This window comes from Tauraco erythrolophus, chromosome 11 (genome assembly GCF_009769465.1).
Source record: "Tauraco erythrolophus isolate bTauEry1 chromosome 11, bTauEry1.pri, whole genome shotgun sequence".
In the NCBI taxonomy this organism is placed as follows: domain Eukaryota; kingdom Metazoa; phylum Chordata; class Aves; order Musophagiformes; family Musophagidae; genus Tauraco; species Tauraco erythrolophus.
The window spans coordinates 6794637-6813259 of NC_141475.1; the positions used below are offsets into that span (position 1 = coordinate 6794637).

Sequence of the window (18623 nt, forward strand, 5' to 3'; positions counted from 1 at the left end):
TGAGATATATCTCAATATTTGATATTGATAGACATTGAGATATATGGAGAAGAGGAGGCTGAGGGGAGACCTGATTACAGCTTACAAATACTTGAGTAGGGATGGTGGGGAGGTAGGAGAAGGGCTCTTTACATTAGTGATGGGTGATAGAACAAGAGGAAATGGGTATAAACTTAGTCAGGGGAGATTCAGGTTGGATGTTAGGAAGTATTTCTTCTCTGAAAGGGTTGTCAGCCGCTGGAATAGGCTGCCCAGGGAGGTGGTTGAGTCCCCATCCCTGAATGTGTTTAAGAAAAGGGTGGATGAACTACTTAGTGATATGGTTTAATGGGGGATTGGGGACGGTTGGACTGGATGATCTCTAAGGTCTTTTCCAACCTAGAAATCTATGAATCTATTCTAAGCATAGAAGACTTCAAATGTTAGAAAAGAATGAACAACCTGCTTTAGGACACACACCTGTATGACAGGATCCCAATCAAGTTCACTTCCTACAGAGAACTGAAGTCACACCTGCGGCACTGAAAAGAGAACATTGTCAGCTTTAAGAATCTATTCAGATTACATTCTGTAGCCATAGAAAAACAGTATTTTTTTCCAATCACTTAGACTAATCAGACACTATAGTATTAATCCTCAAAATCACAGTTACAATTTCATCTGTATTGCAATATTACAGTACTATTCAAAATTGCTATCCTTCCCTTTCCCGTCTTGGACCAGTATTGTCCCATCATCAGATCAGATATAATAAAATCACTTAGATAAACTTTCTTTGCACCATGGTTGACATACCTCCGCCATTCTCCTTTAAACTCTCAGCTCTTTCCTTTTTTTTTCCTCAAATAACCATCAACTTCTCTTCATTCTCAAATTATTTCCAGGATTCTGACTGTCTATTCTGCTTTCTTAATCTACCACGCATTTCACCTGAGTTGTAATGTGTAAGTCAGTATCTCTGACACCATGTGTTCAATTTCCCAAACAGAGATTAGGATAGTATCAGCCTGTTAGAAAGTAGAGCACAACTGACCACAAAATACTGTTGGAAACTTTGACCTGCTTTCTAAATCAAAGCTTAGAAGCACAGTATTTCCCTTTCTCCTCCTGAGCTATCATCCTGATTATGTGAATAGCACTAGCTACTTTGTTTTCTGGACTCCAAAATTTTCCTTATCGTTGAAATTTCTTAAGACATCCGCAAAAGCAATCAAAAGACTGGAAGTTAGTAATAAGCTTCTGCACAGCAAACACCACGGATGTAGCACTTGATACTGGATGCTACACTAAATTTCTGTTTCATAAAGATTTAGAGAAGCCAGACCATTTCTATGTGCTTCATGATTTGTACAACAGGTCTTTAAAAATTTAATGTCCTGAATATCTTTTTATTTTTCAGCATTCTGACATTACAGCTCAAAGGAAGAATACAAACCAGCAACAACAAAAAAAATCAGTTCAGACTCACTCAGAAAGAGCTGATACTATAAATGACTTTCTTTGGGACAGCATAAGACACTCACCTTAATGAATGTACTAATCACGATCTTTCCAAATCTGAAAGTGTCATCAATATATTCCTATTAAAAAATACAAAACAAAAGCACCATCAAATTTTATAAGCAAGATAAAAAATTATTTATGAAACATAAATCACTTAATAATTTAAGTCCAACCATGTAAAATACATATTCCACAGATGAAGAACAGTTATAAAGACTACAAATACAACATGAGAAGATGCAAACTTCATTGATAAAAATATTTACTATTATTGTAACCCAACATCTAAATTGTTTCCTTGAGCAATGCACAGAATAACTACTGACCGAATTCTGTTCACTTGGTAAACATAAGAAACCTCCTAAATTCCATCTTCATTATCTTCATTTATTGTTAGAATAATGTATAGATAACACAGATACCAACACAGGGCATTTAAAAAATGAACCACTCAGTCACCTAAGAGCATCCAAGCTGAAGAATGAGTATCATCTAGCATAAAATTGGGGATTACATATTTGAATTCAAGTTATATTTCTTCTTCCACAGATCACCATCTTGAGACATTTCACCACCTAAATACAAATTCCAAATTAGCCTTAGCAGATGAAAAACTCTTCAGAGAGCTAATTCCACTCAGCAAAAGTATTGACATCATGATCAAGACTAATTTCATATTCCAAAGTACAAGTATGCATTCTTAGAGCAAAAGGTGTTCCCAGCTTATTAAAACTTATGCCTGTTTTACTTATAACTGTTAATAAATAAATAAATAAAACCCCACACATCACACAAACACAGAAGGAAGTTTCCTTAGCTATGTTCCAGAGGGCCAAACAGAAAAAAAAACACCTCAGTCCTGAAGTGATGGTTCCTAAATGGACCTAAGCTTGAAACCAGTCACTTCTGTTCCTGAAGCACCCACAGCACCACTATTATTTAATTTCCTTCAAGCTTTAGATTGGTTTTGTTGTTTTTAAAGCTGCTTATTCTCCCTGTGGAGTAACTAACAGCAAAAAGTTAGCCTGAGGTAACAGGACAAAGTCAACTCAGTTTTACTATGAATAGCACGGTACCAGCACATTGTTGAACTTATCAAGTTCACCTCGCAGAGGGTCAATTTCACCCATGCTGTGCTGACCAGTCTGGGCCAGATCCCAATTCATCATTTGCTTTCCTGTAACTGTAAGAAGTCAAGCACCCAAGTAACTTCCCCTTCTCTGCCACCAAAGAGCAGCCAGAACCACTCCTCCATCACCTGCCAGCAATTGTTCTCTTTTCTGCCAGACCAGAAGTAAAGCTTATTTCACCCTTTCAGGTAATTATTCCTTGTTCAGTTAAGCCCACCACCTGTGCTAAAGCCTCCACAGTGGACCTGGACTATCATTCCCAAGAGCCAACAGGAATTGTCTTTCTCAAGTTTATTCCTTCACCTTGAATAATAAGCCATGACCCAGAGCTAAGTTGAATTGCCAACAGGTTGGGTATCTGCCCTAAGTAGTGCGGGAGGAAGTAAGCACAGACGTACACCCCGACAGACAAGATTATTGATTACTGCAGCCTGTGCCAAGACATCTTGTGAAGAAGCTAAACACGGTCTCCTTTACTTGCCCCATGCTAATTTCTAGACATCCTTCCTTCCAGTTTTATAATAAGTACCTTCTCAAAAAGTGAAATAAAATTCTCTGTATTAAGTGTGATTTTAAAAAGACATTTGATTTTCTTTGTAAACAGAAAACGCTATTCTCTTCCCGAGTGGAACTGGAGAAATTATTGAGCAGGAGATCAGTAGTTAGAACTCTCTAACACTTGCATATGTCAATTCTTGTCCTTTTAAAAAAAAAAAAAATTAAAAAAAAACAACATCGAACTTAATATATTTGAGGAAGTGTTGCCATAGAAAGGAGGGAAAAATTATCACACCCCACCACGCAGTCGTATATTTCACTTTCATTACAGGTAAAGCTAGATCTAAAGTATCTACAACACTATATTTCAAATTTAATTTTTGTTGACATCTCTATTAAGCAGTATATTTGCACATGCACTGCTCCCCTCCCTTATAAAAAAGGGTAGAATTTCATCACAGAGTATTACATTTACAAAATGCTAATGCTGCTCTTTAGACATTGCTGCAGTTCACACCCAGTTAAAGATTCCAGACTGAATGAAAGTCCCATTCAGGAAGACTCCATGCCAAATAAATTCTCTGACTATTACTAATATGGCCCCACCACATCAGTAATACACTCCACAAAGTGTGGCAACCTAACAAACACAAGGTACTTGTCCTATGAGTTGGCTATATTAGTACTGAGAAATGAGCTCAAGTCACAGAGGAACCCATGGTAGAGATGGGATTGAAATTAAAGAAGTGTTTTATATACTGAAGATCTTTGTACAATTAAAGAAACTAAGTAGCAGAAACACAAAAGCACTTCCAATAAGGTCCAGCGCAAAAACTATACTAAGATACAAAAGTTGCAAGGAATAAGGAGGATAGGAAGCAAAACCAACAAAAAAAGAGAGGTACTGGACATCCTCACCACTTCATCTTGTCTCCTTAAGCTTCAATTATGAAAAATTACAGGTGTTACTTAACAGCAAAACGCCTCTGTCTTAGGACAAGGTGTTTGAAAAGTAGTACAGCTTTGGATCTACTTTTAAAAGCCATCTACACAAAGAAATCTTTAACTATACTATTTATAAGAAAAACTAAGCATTAAGAATTGCCACGGTACACTCAAAACGAGCTCTTTCTCACTATCGTATCTTTTCAGGATGAACATTAGTACCATTTGCACTGAACTTCTGCAGTCTGCTCACACAATCTGCAGAATAACTTTGTACTCTCACCCCAAGAACTATGGTCTCTGTGTATTTCAGTCCACTTGTCATGTAAACATCATGTTGAGTCTCTACCTCTTCAGCATCCTCAAGAAAGTTTTGCTTTCTATTGGGACAAAATGAAAGAAAAAGGAAAATCATACTCTATGATTATATAGCTCAAGGAAGGTAAATTTAGCCTCACTTCCTATTGAGTTCTTCAAGAAAATTTGCCTAAATCAGACTGCCAAAAAAGTCAGACAAATAAGGCTCCTCTAGGACTGGCACACAGTACTTCAGCAGCAGCTGAAAACATCTGTACAAAAGCTTTGTTTGATCTTGCAATAGCTTTCGCACACAAAAAAATCTCATAACCTTACTTGCCATATGTGGATAAGCAGGGAAAACATGCTCTTCAGAACCACTGCCCGTGCAACTTGTATGAAACTGCTGCTGTCCCTCAGAAACTCTTCCAGAGGGAGAGAGGACCAAGTAAGAGGACTCTGTACTGGGTTGATACTAGTCCAGTGCAGGTATTCAGACATAAAGACCCTACCCACACTTAAAGCGTAACCTTAGAAACACAAAACAGAAGCCCCATCTGCCCACTTTCCAGCACTGCCAGCTGGTTGGCAGAGTACAAGCAGGCTGCACAAGGATGCCTGGTGATCTACTAAGCCACTTACTAGAGTGCCAGATCACTGTGCGTGTGCTCAGGCATGTGGATTCCCATGTGTCTGGGTGCTTTCCTACTACATATGGTTGCTGGCTCGCTGTCAGCACAAACAGAACGTGCTCTAAAGTAGCGTCAGAGCCCCTCCACAGCCTTTGCAGATGTACCCAAACCGTCTGAGTCTTGTTCATTTTGGTCTTCTCTGCCATACTGTATTTCACAAAGTAGCCTAGGGCCACAAGAAATCCCAGCAACAGATCGCAAAAACCATTAGCCCGGGAAGTGTTTCTGACTGCTGCCTTCTCTTTGCCCATCCCGTGCCCTTTAAATGTACTTTACAGAAAGTAGTATCTCACCTGTAGCTAAAAAGAAACAACTCCCAAAAACCCCTCTACATGTTAGACCGCAGAGTTGTTCTCTACTAACCAACAACTAGCAAGCAAAAGGTTTGCCTTACTACCAAGAACACATGCAACATGAACAGCCTGGCCCCCACCACAGCAGTGGTTAAAGCAGGAGAGGGGACAGACGCCTTTTACAAAGTATGCAAAACATCACCAGCATTACTTTGAAGACCACCATTTTCTGCATCCAGCCTCATCTGTACCCGAAAGTGCAAGCCAAAGCCCTTCAGAGTAATAAAACTATATCACAACGAATAATACAGATATTAATTGACCCATTTGCTGTTCAGTGCTGGACAGGCCATGTTAACATAACACATATTCAAACAGTTTAAAACTTGGACAACAGGGATATAACTGGACGTGGAAAGCATGAATGCAGCAAGGCAAGCCAGTTAAAAATCCCTGTGATCCACCATCCTCACAGAGGAATTCTAGGCCATACAACCAGAACCGGACACAAAAATTCCTTTTCAGAAACACCTGATTATCAAGTAATTATGATGTGGTAACGTTATGAGTATAATACAGTGTCTACAGGACATTCATGCCAAGTATTACACAACACCTTGCTAAGAACATGATGTTCCCTTTTAACATAGGCCAACCATAGCAACCCTATATAAAACACCACAGTTCATCTAGACTAGCGATAATTTACTTGTTCTACTGGCTAGTGGTAAACTACTTGCTTTTAAACCACACCAAATATGCCTCATCCCACAGTAACTTGCTCACGTGCTTATACTTTAAGGGGTTAAAAAAAGCTTTTCTGCAGTAAAGCATGTTTTAGTATTGTAAAGATGTTAGAGAAATAAGGGTGTGGCAAGAAACCAGGAAAAAGAAAATTGCTTTATCAGTCTGTATCTAAACCAAACCCTCCCTGATCATTAGAAGAAAAATCCAGAACTCCACTTACAATTAGTTTCCTGATTTACTCTGTTCTCATACACCACTGATAAATTCCATCAAAATCTCAGTTTACTCAAAAAAAATGTGATCCTTCACAGGGGAAATTTATTACATAAAAACGTACTGTCCAGGGACAGGGTCAAGTAAGTTTATTTGATAAACTGAGTTGTTACATAGTTTAATCTTACGACTGGGAAAAAAAAAAGCAGAAAAGGTATTACGCCAAAAGCTGCCACAATATGCTGATTCTTTAAAGCCTCTCTGTGGAAATCCAAAAGGAATAAAGTGTAAAAATGAAGATGACTTAGATTTTCACGGATAGCATTCATGTGTTAAAACAAATATAAGAAGTCTACAACAAGTCCTACCAATTGACAAATAAACAAAGAGCCCAGCACAACCACGTAGTCTTTGGATCACAAGCGAAACCAGAAAACTTGCTAAATCTGAAGAAAGTGCACAAAATCCTGCTTTCCAGGCCTTTACCTTCTGGACTAGGTCAAGTCAAACTTCACTTCACTCCTTCGCAGCGCAGGGGAGGCCACACGCTTTCACTGCACATTGTTGACTTATGCCAACTACCCAACCAAAGCATTCTCCCTTCTGCCTTGAAATAAAACACCTGAAACAACTGAAAACCCAAAGCTGAAGGCTATTAGTTTTTCTTCTACTCTAGGCCAAAGGTCCTTTCTTTTCCATTATGTCTTACTAGTGAGGTAAGAAACCTCCACAGTTCAGAGCAAGGACTTCACACCTCAGGACAGTGCCCTGATCACAAGGCTGACAGCAAGCCTTGGATGAAGTGAGGACACAGTCCAGTTCTCCAATGAAACTTCCTCACTCTGCAGAAATAACACAAGTTGCAGCAAGAAAAGGCAAAAAGAAAGATCACAAGAGCATGTCAACACACACAGGCATAAGCAAGAAGAACTTGATGTTACGGTGCAACAATGTGGGCAGTCTCTCTAACATGAATCAAATTTTAGGCCCTGCTCCCAAATTTTGTAGTCAAGAGCGCTGTATAAAGTGCATAAACAGCACTGTGCCCAAGGCTGAGAAGATCAAGAACACTACAGACACTGAGGCACCCTAGAAGGTATGACAAGTTTGCGTTTCATCAAGTTCAATGCCCTCAAACCATCTAACATATAACAGGATCTGTTTATGGAATGGGGCCACAACATCAAGGCCTTAGCTGTCAGCTGGACACCCTTAAGTTTTACCAACAACCCTACATTATCAAATTTATCATTTGCATATTCCTCACTGCCATCATTGTGATTAATTTGGATTTTACCTTAACAATAAGCAAAAAACAGCTCCAAGAGATAGCTGCAGTTTTGACAAATGTTAGCTAACTGACATTAACCGTCATCTGTAAACAAAGTCTGTGGTTAAAACGATACTGGCAACTTCAAAGAGTTTCTCACTATACTAAATCATTTATTTTACTCTACTTTTGACTGGACCAGACAATCTTACTGCTAGAATCATTACAGAATTTCCACCTTTTCCCCTTTATTGTAAATACATAAGCAGTAGCTATTCCATCTCAGATGCGCAAAACAGTAAACCTCAGTCTTACATTTGAAATAGACAGACATCTCACAGCCTAAAAACACAAACCAACATGTTTCTTTAAAATCCTTCATATGCGCTGTCTCAGCTAAGTTACTGTTTCATGGCAATACAGTTTCAAAGTGCTTCAGTTTCCACATACCAGAGACCTCACGCTGACCTCTTGGGGAGCTTTTTAAGGTCCTGTGGTACCCAGAGAAATGCTGTGCCCTATCCTAACTCATTACAGTAAGTCAGCTGTAAAGAGTCAGCTTGACTGTTACCATACTGCTCCTCTATTTGCATGAAACTGTACTTACATAAACTGTTTTGTAACCATGCATGTAATAGCACGCAACTAATGTCAACAGCAGCACATCCACACGGTCTCAAGGAACAAACTGTTCTTGCAACTACAGGCAAGACAAAAAAAAAGAAATCCACAGCACCTGTTGCCTACCCCACCTGTAGCTCACGCACCTCAGCAGCGCCGAGATGCTGTTGCTTACTGCCATGCAATTCCTCACGTGAAAAAAGCCACCCGGCCAGCTGTGCACAGCACTGTCCCCTCAAGAGGCAGACGGCAGAATGCGGGGCCGCGGTCCACGCTCACCGGGCCGGGACACGCGTGTTCTCCAAAGGTGCTGCCCGCGTCTGTTTTCGCTCCCCCCAAACCCCGGCGCCAGCCTTTCGCACAGACGGGGCGGCGGCCCGCGCCCCGCAACCGCCCCAGCGCCGAGGGGCCGGCCCCGCCGTCACCGGGCTCCCCACGCCCCGCCGCCCTCCTCCTCCACACCGTTCTGACCGCCGCCCCGCCACCCCGGGCCGGACACGGGCGGGGTGCGCTGCCGTCCCCCTCCCGCTCTGAGGCGGGGGCCCCGCTGCCCCTCGGCGCCCCGGCCCAGCCCCACACAGGCACGGAAACGCGGCACCGCCGTTCCCCCGGAGCCCCCAGCTCCCCACCCGGCCCGAGCCAGGGGTGGGGGGCGGTCTGTGCCTCCCGCCCCCGGACGTCCCCTCCCGGTCCGAGAAGGGCAAGGCTGTGCCACACTCACTCCCAGCGCCCCCCACCTCGCGGCCCGGTCCGAGGAGGGGCTCGAAACCGGCACCGGCGCCCTCTTCCTCCGCTACGGTCCGAGATGGGGGGGCGTGTCACAGCCGCCCCCTCCCCGGTTTGAAGGGAGTCCCACCCGCCCCCTCCGGCGGGCCCGGGGGGAGCAGCGGGCCGGACCCCCGCGGCGCCGCGCGCCCCACCGGCGGCCCCGTCCCGTCTCCCCGGCAACAGGAGAGCCCCGGCGCGCGGGGGTTACGTAACCTCGGCCCAGCGGGCGGGGGAGCGCGGGGAGCCCCTCTGCCCCCCGGGGCGGCCGCCCACCGCCCCTGCCGCCACCGCCAGGGCGCCCGCGGGCCCCCGGCCCCGGCCGGTCGCGGGGAGAGCGCCCGGCAGAGCTCAACTCACCGCACACGCCGCGTCCGGCCAGCTCGGCGCAGCCCGGCACCGACTTCATACAGGCAGAAACGTGACTGAGCCCGCAGAGCCCGCCCCGCCCGCGCAGCCATTGGCCGCGGGCGCATGACGCCGGCGAGGGACGGGGGCGAAGGCGGGGCGCACGCCATCCCCATTGGCGGCGCCGGACGTCGCTCATTTTACATAAGCCTCACGTGTGGCACCATGTTTCCACCGGCAGCCACGATCGCCTCCGAGCCTGCCCGGCCGGCCAGCCCGCCCCTCCCCCCTCCCATCCCCCCTCCCCTCCACCGTGAACGCGCTCCCGCGCGACCAGCGGAGCCCTTACCGCCGGCGCCGGGCGCCGCGCCGCCTCCCGCCACCTCCCCCGGCTCCGCTCGGCTCCGCTCCGCTCCCCTCCGCCCGCGCTGCCCCTCCACCGCCGGACCGACAGGCCGAGGAGGGCAGAGGTTACATCACGCCTGCGGGCAGCGGCTCCGCCCCGCCCCCTCGGAGCCGCCCGTGACGTCAGCGCGCGCCCGCCCGCTGGGTCGGCGCGCGGAAGACCGTTGGCGGCAGGCCACGCGCTCGCTGGCTGAGGCGGGGCGGGGCGCGCGGCCTGGCCGCCAACGGCCGCGGCGCGCGCTGCCCCCGCTGAGGGAAGCAGCGCAAGGGCGGGACGCGCTGCCCGGCCGCGCCGCGCAGAGCCCTCGCACCGCGCCCGCGGCGGCCGAGGGGTGGGCGAGGGGCGGCCACGCCACCCGCCGAGCGCCATCCAAGGCGGGTCGGGACGCGCTCCCACCCTGCCGGCAGGAAAAGGCCGCTCTGGAAGAGGCTCCCGTGCGGCCTGGCGGGACGCCGCGCTGAGGGGAGAGGGAAACCGGCGCCGCCGCGAGAGCCTCGCGCGCCCGGCGAGGGGACGTTGAGGCGCTGCCGGCGGTGCGCAGGCAGCCGCTGGCGCCCGCGGCCATCGCCCTGCCGGAGCCAATGGCCGGCCGGTGACTCGGTTCGCTTACATAAGGAAGAAGCGCCCGTATCCCGTTTCCTGGTGTTGCCACCCGTGCTGGGTGCACGCCCTGGAGTTTCGAAACCGGCCCCATATAGTGTCAAGAAGTTGCCGGGTCACAAACCGAAGCGCAAGACAGGCGAGCATAGAGCTTTACCTTTCCCTGGCACCGTCCAGTTAGCATCAGTTTGAACAACTACAGAAATGGTTAAACTAAGAGTTGCCAAGGCATTAAAGGTATGTACTGTTCTCTTGTGGACAACTAGTTCCTGGTACGCTAATTACCATATAATTACTTTCCATGCCAAATGCATAAAAACCAGTTTTTCATATTTATTCCAAAAAAATAAATATTTTCCCCTTCTGTTCATGCGACACATTCAGAGAGTATTGACATTTCTCATCTTACAAAAAAAAAAAAAATTTCTTCTGATGTTGGTCACACAGATTTCTGCTCAGGCCCCTGTGCCGTCCTAAATTGTGGTGAGAGAGGACCTGCGTTTTGAGTTGCTACAGTTCAGCAGTGAGATTACCCACTGTTAAATAGTTCAGCATGTTGAGTGGCACCATTCTAGTGTCCACATCTGCCAAGGCAGAGCAGAGCAATCAGTAGCTGAGAAATTAGTAACTTCCGCATTCTGAACTTCATTTATCTTCATAGTCATACGTGGCTATGCAAAGAAGGAACAGAAGCTATGCCAAAGCTCTGTCAGTTTCAGTGTGAATACAGCAGTCTGGTGTAAGAGCATTTTTACGCTCACTGCATCTGTGCAATAGCTCCATAGGATGCAACAGATGTAGAGAGCCATCGAGGCTTCCAGTGTTTATCTGCAAAATGAGGTTAATGCCACTTCCCTCCCTCATGGTGGTGTTAGGGATAAGTCCATTAGGTGCATGGATATTTAAGCTATGACTGTTACAGAAACAGCCTGTGAGTAAATTACCGTGGAGTATTTAACTCCTGGAGAGGAGAGGGGGTGGGCAACGGAAGCATTAGGACCAGATTCTGCAACTGGATTTGTTGCGATGCACGTCAGCTTATCAGGATCCCATTCTTAGTTTGCACTCCTAATTTAAAGACTAATCCTAATTAGATATTCTCTGTTTAGTTTGGTTAACCTACCATTGCTGTTAGGACTTCACATCCAAATTTTCATCATCTTTCATGTTATAAGTTCTCTGCTTTAGGGTTGGTTGTGTTGTAGGGATGTAGAATGACATTCTTGGTTTCCGTGGGATGTTGTTTTTCATCTTATGTGCCTAAAATACCCATCTCTGACTGTGAGTTAAGGGCTGTACCTCTTAACACAGATTCAAAGTAAGACACTTCAAGCAAGGCAAAACTTTGGGTTTCCCCCCCGGCCCCACCAGAGAGCAAGCCTGAGGAGCTGGAGGCAAACTGTGGCACTGCACTGGAGCTCAGTGAGTTTCCAGAAAAAACAGAACAGGAGACACATTCACCACTGTAGCAGAGCCTGCCAGTTCTGGCAGGCCAACAGTAATCACCACCACCAGAAATAGCCAGTACCTTCTCCGTCCTAGTAACTACCAGAGGCATTACTTCAGTTCTGATTGTTTTAAAGCGATACTAAACAGTTATTTTGGTCAAGCTTACGGGAATCATTTTAAAGTTCTATTCCTGCCACCTTTTAGTGTTTATAGCTTTTTATTTAATTTACTAAAAACCGGTGAAAACAGTGTTACTCAAAGTGTGATTGGGCATCTTGAGCCAGTTGAGTCCAAATTTTTCTGTTGTGCCAGTTTTCTGAAAGTTGCAATCGTGTGTATAGATACAAGTTATTCCAAGCAACACCAATATGAAATAAAAAGAGGGCGGGCACATGGCTTCTAGAGGAGTGAATATTGCTACTGACTCAATGGCTCATCTGCTAAGAAACAAAGCAAAAGAAGATGGTTGCAAAATGCTGCAGGACAAAATTCTTCGTTTTGATTTTAAGGTCACTCTAGTTAGGAAGTAGCTATAGCATAACAGTTTTAATAGCAGCATGAGTAAAATATGTTTGTGTGTGCATACACAAAAAGTTTTAAAGAACACAAAGATTGTAACAAACTTTAAAATGTTTGTGGGTTTTTTCCCAGCTTTGTTTATTTTTTTTTGTATTCAGTTGTAACTGAACTGTAACGGAGCATGGTGAGAACAAACCATTCATACATACAGCAGCCCTTTGTATACATCTGCTTCACCATACAGCACTCCACATCTCACCTAACATTCATCCAAAGCGGCGTTTGGTTGGTGAGGTGAGGCACTGTCCTGCTTTAAACTCTACCTGGTTCCCTCATTTGGTTTCGCAAGGCAAATAATGGTCTGTATGAAGCACCAAGGAAGACAGCAGACCTTCTTAGGTAGGGTCCATCCATAAACAGGCAGGTTTGGGCCTTGCCCAAACTTTTAACTGCATAACTACCGTTGCTCAAACTGCACTGCTAGTACGTAGTTTCCACATGCTATTGAATCTCTTCCTTGCCCAGCTTTTTTTCCAGCACAGTATCTTTCTGAAATCACAACAGATAATTCATAGAACTAGGCTTTGCCTTTTCTTCTTTTCTTACTGCTAGGATTTTACAGAGGAGAAAAGTAATTTAGAAAAGCTATTTTTATGAAACTCCCCCTGCTTCTCACACTGTCAAATATTATCATAACTTTTCCCCATACACACACAAAATGCCAAACCTTTTCTGAGCATGCTTAAAAAAAAAAAAAAAGTAGAATTTTTGCTTGACAAAAGTCTTTCAATCAGTTCTTATGAGCAGCAATGTATTGACAGTATCAACATTTTTTTTTGGAAAAAAAAAAAAATCAAGTCTTTCAGTGTGGAAAAAAAAAAAAAAGATAATTTGAGACTTCTTGAAGAACTACCTGATGATTGTTTGCTTGGGTTTGCTACTATTAATGAAATAGGGCTCATCCTTTTCAGGTAACTATGCTTCCCTCTCCACTTGTCCACTTGCAGAAGTTACCTGTTATACCACAGCACTGATGGAACTGTATATTGTTCAAAAACAAACCAAAAAAAAAATATCAGTATTTTGCAGCTGGAGCCCATATCTAATTCTTCATTTCCTAAGTCTAATTACTCATCATTTACAATGACGCTGACATCCATTGATTTTTGCAAAGATCCGGAAAGGCTTTTTGCCTAATGAGTACAAAGGATGAGGAAAGGAAAAAACCTACTTTCCTCATTACCAGTGAATATATGGACAGGTTTTTCTAAAAGCATTAGAGAGTGTAGGAACAAACTACAACAAGCAGAAAGACAACAATATCTATACAGTCTTGAAAACTCTTTGATTAAAATGTAAAGGAATGTAAGAAACATGATAAAGTGCTGCAAGGGCTGCAGCTCAGAAGCCCTTTGCAAAGGTGTATGGCTGTCCCAGCCAGAAAACCTTTCCTAAAGAGCTCTGGGGAATTTCATTCATAGTTTTTCATTCTGTCCCCATTCTTACTGTTTTTGAGTTACTTTTATTAAATTCAGTTTCTGTTGGCAACTTCAGTGTAGTTTTATGTTCCAAATATCTTGAAAAGTGACACATAAAGGAGCTCTGAATTGTTCCGTTCTAAAATGACTAGAAGGATATAAATGGAAGGGGTGTGTCTCATCCCTGTAACTACATATGCTGATTCCCAAGTCCATTAACATGATTTCATAAGCAAAATACAGCTCTGAGCACTCCTGGCTCCAGGATCCTGCTGTTTAGTGTGTATTAGCGACTCATTTTCTGCTATGAGCCTCACAGAAGGCTGGAGAGAGCCTGAAATTGAATCCACAGTGCTGAAAAGGGGGTTTAAGCTTCTGTATAGCTCAGAGTGCTAGCTTGTGTCTAGTCTACCTGAGTCTACCTGGGGTGATCAAAGACCTTACACATCCACCAAAAGAACAGTCCTACTACCTCCACTGAGTTAAAAATTAGAGATTATGCAACTGTACTCTCAAACAGATTAGGAAACTGATTTGACTGAAAACATCTAATGAAATAAGTTTTTGGTTGGATCACATCACAGCTGCAGGAGCACAAATGCCAAAACAAAACAGGGTGGAAGAACATGTTTTGGGTTGTAGCGAGTGTCCAAGACATATTGTACATGGAATTACAGAGTTAGGCACATCATTTGCATGTCATTAGACTAGCATAAGAGAGCTATTAAGAAATGCCGGACAGAAAAGTGCATCCTCATTTCTGCCTACTGTGTTGGATTTATACACTCTTTTCTGCCCTGAAAGAAAATGGCTACATCAGGTTGGGGTTCACCATGCAAAACCATCCGGATTTAGATGCCAAAGACAGTTTGCACAAGGTTTCTGAGCTTATCTAACATTTCGCTTTCATCAAGGAGGGGCAGTGCTGCTCTTCACTCCATCCCTGTCACGACTATCACCTTGCTACCATGTACTCGTGGTTATGTGGTCGTGACCCTTCCTTTTGCCCACTCTGCTACTTACTTGGCCCCTCAGTGGGCCAGTTCAATTTGTTAATCTGTCAGAAAGCTTTCTGAGTTAGTAAGAATCTGATCCTTTGGTGAGAAAGTACACTTCTGAGTCCATGCACAGCAAGGACAGGGTATGGGAAAGCTCTTTTAAAGGTAAAGAGACAGCAGAATAATATTTCCACAGCTTTTGACACTCGAGGCGCACTACTTTCTGGATTAAACGTGGCCACACATAGCAGATATCCTCAGGACACTTGGATTCCTCAGCACACATCTAAACAGCCAGGCCTATGACCTGATGCTGGGCCTGTAACACAGCATATCCCAACCCCTGACTTCCCACAACCACTGATTCCTGTGTATGCTCTCGGTATTGATTGAAATTGGTTTGAACTCTATTTACTGACCGAAATCAGTTTACTGACCTCCATTGCTTTTATGATTTCCTTTTGGACTCACTTCAGTAGAATGAAGTGTTACCAGTCTCTTACAAAAATGGAGTGAGACACACACCTTTCTTTAAAAACAGAGTAAGGATAGAGAGACAAGATCTGAGTACCAGCTTCCCCACCAGTGAGCATTTATGCAATTTCTATTAAATAGTCGTTACATAAAATGTCGGACTAGGTCTTGGCACAGGATTGGAGCTGGACTCTTTCTTGTTTCCAGGTGTGTTCCCAATCATTGTGCCACAGAGTCATGCTTCTGCTCTTAGCTCCTAGGAATCTAGAGGCACACTTCTTCCTTAATCTGTTCTCATTTTTTAAGAAACAGATTATAACATTAACAGATTATAACAGAAACATTTGTAAGAAATTGGATGCTAAGTAACAGACTAGCAGGAGTCTGTTCCAACACACCTACGGCTCTCCTCGTTGCAGTCACAGGCATATCTTAAGCCAGACAATCAGGCTTTCCTTCTACTAAGAATACTAATTATAGAATAGTGATTTATAGTTGATAAGGAAGGAAAAGCCAAATTTTAAATGAGAAAGAGCCTTTTTCTGTATAATTCTTAAGAGTGTCTCTTAATGAAAACCACTTCATTTTCAAATTGAGTTTCCCATTACTATTCTGCTTCAATTCGTTTTCCAGCACTAGTTCACACATGGGCTGTTTTGAACTGAACGTTGCTGCTACTGAAGGCAGTGGAAGCCTGGTTTTGTTTTCAGGAGAGCGTGTATACTGACTGGCTGAGTTTGCTTCAGGAAGAGAAGCCTAACATACCTGGCCACTCTACTGGAAAACAAAGCAGGGATTTTAATAAGCTTTCTAGCACTGCAGAAGTCTCTTGTAGACTAAGTCAATTCAAGATACTTCAGTAAATAGTTTCACAGATTGCGTCCATAAATAAATCAGAAATTTCTGGTAAGCAATCAGAAATTATTTTCTTTTAATAAATTAAAAGAGAAAGGACAGCTCACTTTGCACCTATCACTGATCCACAGCACAAAGGGGCAAAGGATTGATACATGTTCTATTGGGATAACTCCCTTTGATTTAAACAGCTTTGAGAACTTCCTCTAAAGGAGACAGTAACTGAAGCAAAGAGGGCAGAAATCTTTCCCGTCTTTGTGGATTGTTTGGTGTTTAATTGCTATGAGCTCTTTCCTCAGTGCAGCTCAGGGAGACTTTCCTCATCTTGGAAATTATATAACTGAAATATCCTTGGGACTTCTTCATATCTGTCATATTTGTAGACCGGCCAATAAATTTAAAATTATCAGGTGGATGGGAAGAGGCAAGCAAGCAGACAGAAAGAAAGTGATCACATGAGCCTTATTTACATAGAAAAGCACTAAAATCTAGTACTCATTGTCATAATGAGACACATTCTGTCCACTTGTAATGTGGTACTCGGTTAGGGTAGGAGAACTTTGGAATTCAGTGCTTCTGTTGTGTAACTACACAATAAAAGAAATTAAACAAGCAGTTTAATTAAGTCAAAAGGAAAAAAAAACCCACCTTACATTCCTTAAAGTAGAAAGGTTAAAGGGCATAAAAAGAAAGCAGGAATTAGTAATCCTAAGTAATACTAGCTAATTGTTGCTCATTAGTGGAAAGGCTGCTGTCATCTAAAAGCACTGTGCTACAGGAAAGCTAAGGAAATCGTTTGAGAAAAAAGGGGTAGTTAGAGCAAAACAAAAAGATTGAAAGAAATCTTACCTTGCCAAAAAAGCAGAGCCATGAGATATGCCTTCTGTAGGCAATTATAAAAACGCTGTAGGGCTCATCGTTTCCTTGGTGTCTGCGTAGGAAACTGGGTAAGCATCTGGGTTTCCTTTTTTCCTAGCGTGTCTGAAAAACATATCCAGCTGCCTGTCAGCAGTTTTATCGATCTGGGTAATTTACAATCATTATTTTGTGTCCCCAGCCCTGCTCTTTCCCAGTGCATTACTAACCAGCTATTGTTAAAAATGCTGGTTGCTTTTGCTGGCTTCATTTAACACTGAAGAAAGCAGCACTTAGTTAGGGAGGCTGATTCCTTTCACGCAGTAATAGCATTCTTGTTCTTTTTTAAATGATTACAATGCAAGGAAAACAGTGACTTAGGTCAGCCTTAGCAGACATCTACATTGTAGGGACAGCCTATGAAGGCATATTCAAGCCAGCTTTAAAATAGTGGAAACTCTCTGGGCAAATATGGAGCTCAGCATGGATACAAAGCCCACCCAAGGAGCTCAGTCAGTGCTGAGGCATTTAGCCCATTCTGCTAGAGCATTCCTCCAGCTGGTTAACACAAGGCAGGTTTGGGCAGGCTGGTCACTACTGCAGTCCTTAGAGTTAGTATGCTCCTGAGAGGTGGGGCCTAACAAGTTTGCTAAAGTATTTCCTTAGGTGTTCTCCTGTTTATGTGACTGCTAAAAAGAGGATCATTTCCCTCTGCAGGAAAACTTTATACCTTCACTTTGTTAGCTTGCATATAGTCCTATCTAGGGTTCACTAGCAAGAGTTACCTAGCTTGTGTTAAGAGTAGTAGTAAAAGGAACATGTGTTTTGACTAAATGGTTGTATTTAAACACTAGGCTTATCTACTTCAGCTGTTAACCAAAATTAGTTGCTAAATTTTGTCTTCTCTGCTCTTCTAACCTGAATTAGTCCAAGGCATGTGCACATCTCTTCTCGCCGCATGGAAGGCAAATTTGAGTTTCAGTAGATTTTTTTTCCCCCTGTATAGTATGTAATTTACCTACTGTGGCATTTAAGCAACTTTACCAAAACAAATAACTGAGAAGGTTTAAAACAAAGCTGTGACTTTGTCCTTACCTGTGAGTCAAAGAATTTACAAAGCAGTCAGGCCAATTCAAGCCTTTCTTCGCCTTTACCTCTAGAAGAAACAAGATGGGTCTGAACACCAGCAGGATTTGAGGTGGTTTGGCCTAGTCAGAGAGGATGTCTATGCTACTCTCCAAAGTACTTCAGAAAGCAAACCAAAAAAAGGGGAGTTCTTAAAGTGACAAATTTTATACTTCACTGGAAACAAATAACCAGTGAATTAACTTTTCTTGTCATACACTGACTGTCTACTGAGGCAGCATATATTCTCCAGCTCTAAAATGCAATCAAAGCACGTTGTGTCCCTATCTAAAAGCCGTTACCTCACTGCAAATTTGGTCATTAGAGCTTGGACTCGAGTCCCTCAGAAACGCAGATTGGTGCTCAAGACCAGAGACATGGCACTCCACAACATGTCATGAGGCTGTTAAAATAACCGTGCCTCAAAGCTTGATCTGGAGCATCTTGTAATTCGCACTGAGTTAATCCGAATGCCAGTTACAGAAGCCAAATCTGTTTAAACAAACTCTTTCCCCAGCCACATGGTGGATTACAGTGCAATG

At 43.7% G+C, this 18623-nt stretch overlaps 1 protein-coding gene across 2 annotated transcripts in view; it reads right to left on the reverse strand.

Annotated features, from left to right (window-relative positions):
- The window catches only part of PER2 (period circadian regulator 2), a 50936-nt gene extending 41544 nt beyond the window's left edge, over positions 1–9392 (reverse strand). For both annotated transcript variants that reach the window (XM_086618050.1, XM_086618049.1), the window contains exons 1-3: positions 9335–9392; positions 1524–1580; positions 460–521 (exon numbers count right to left, since the gene is read on the reverse strand). The gene's annotated coding sequence lies outside the window, so the exon portion shown is untranslated. The remainder of the gene's footprint in view (positions 1–459; positions 522–1523; positions 1581–9334) is intronic.
- Between the last annotated feature and the right edge of the window lie 9231 nt (positions 9393–18623).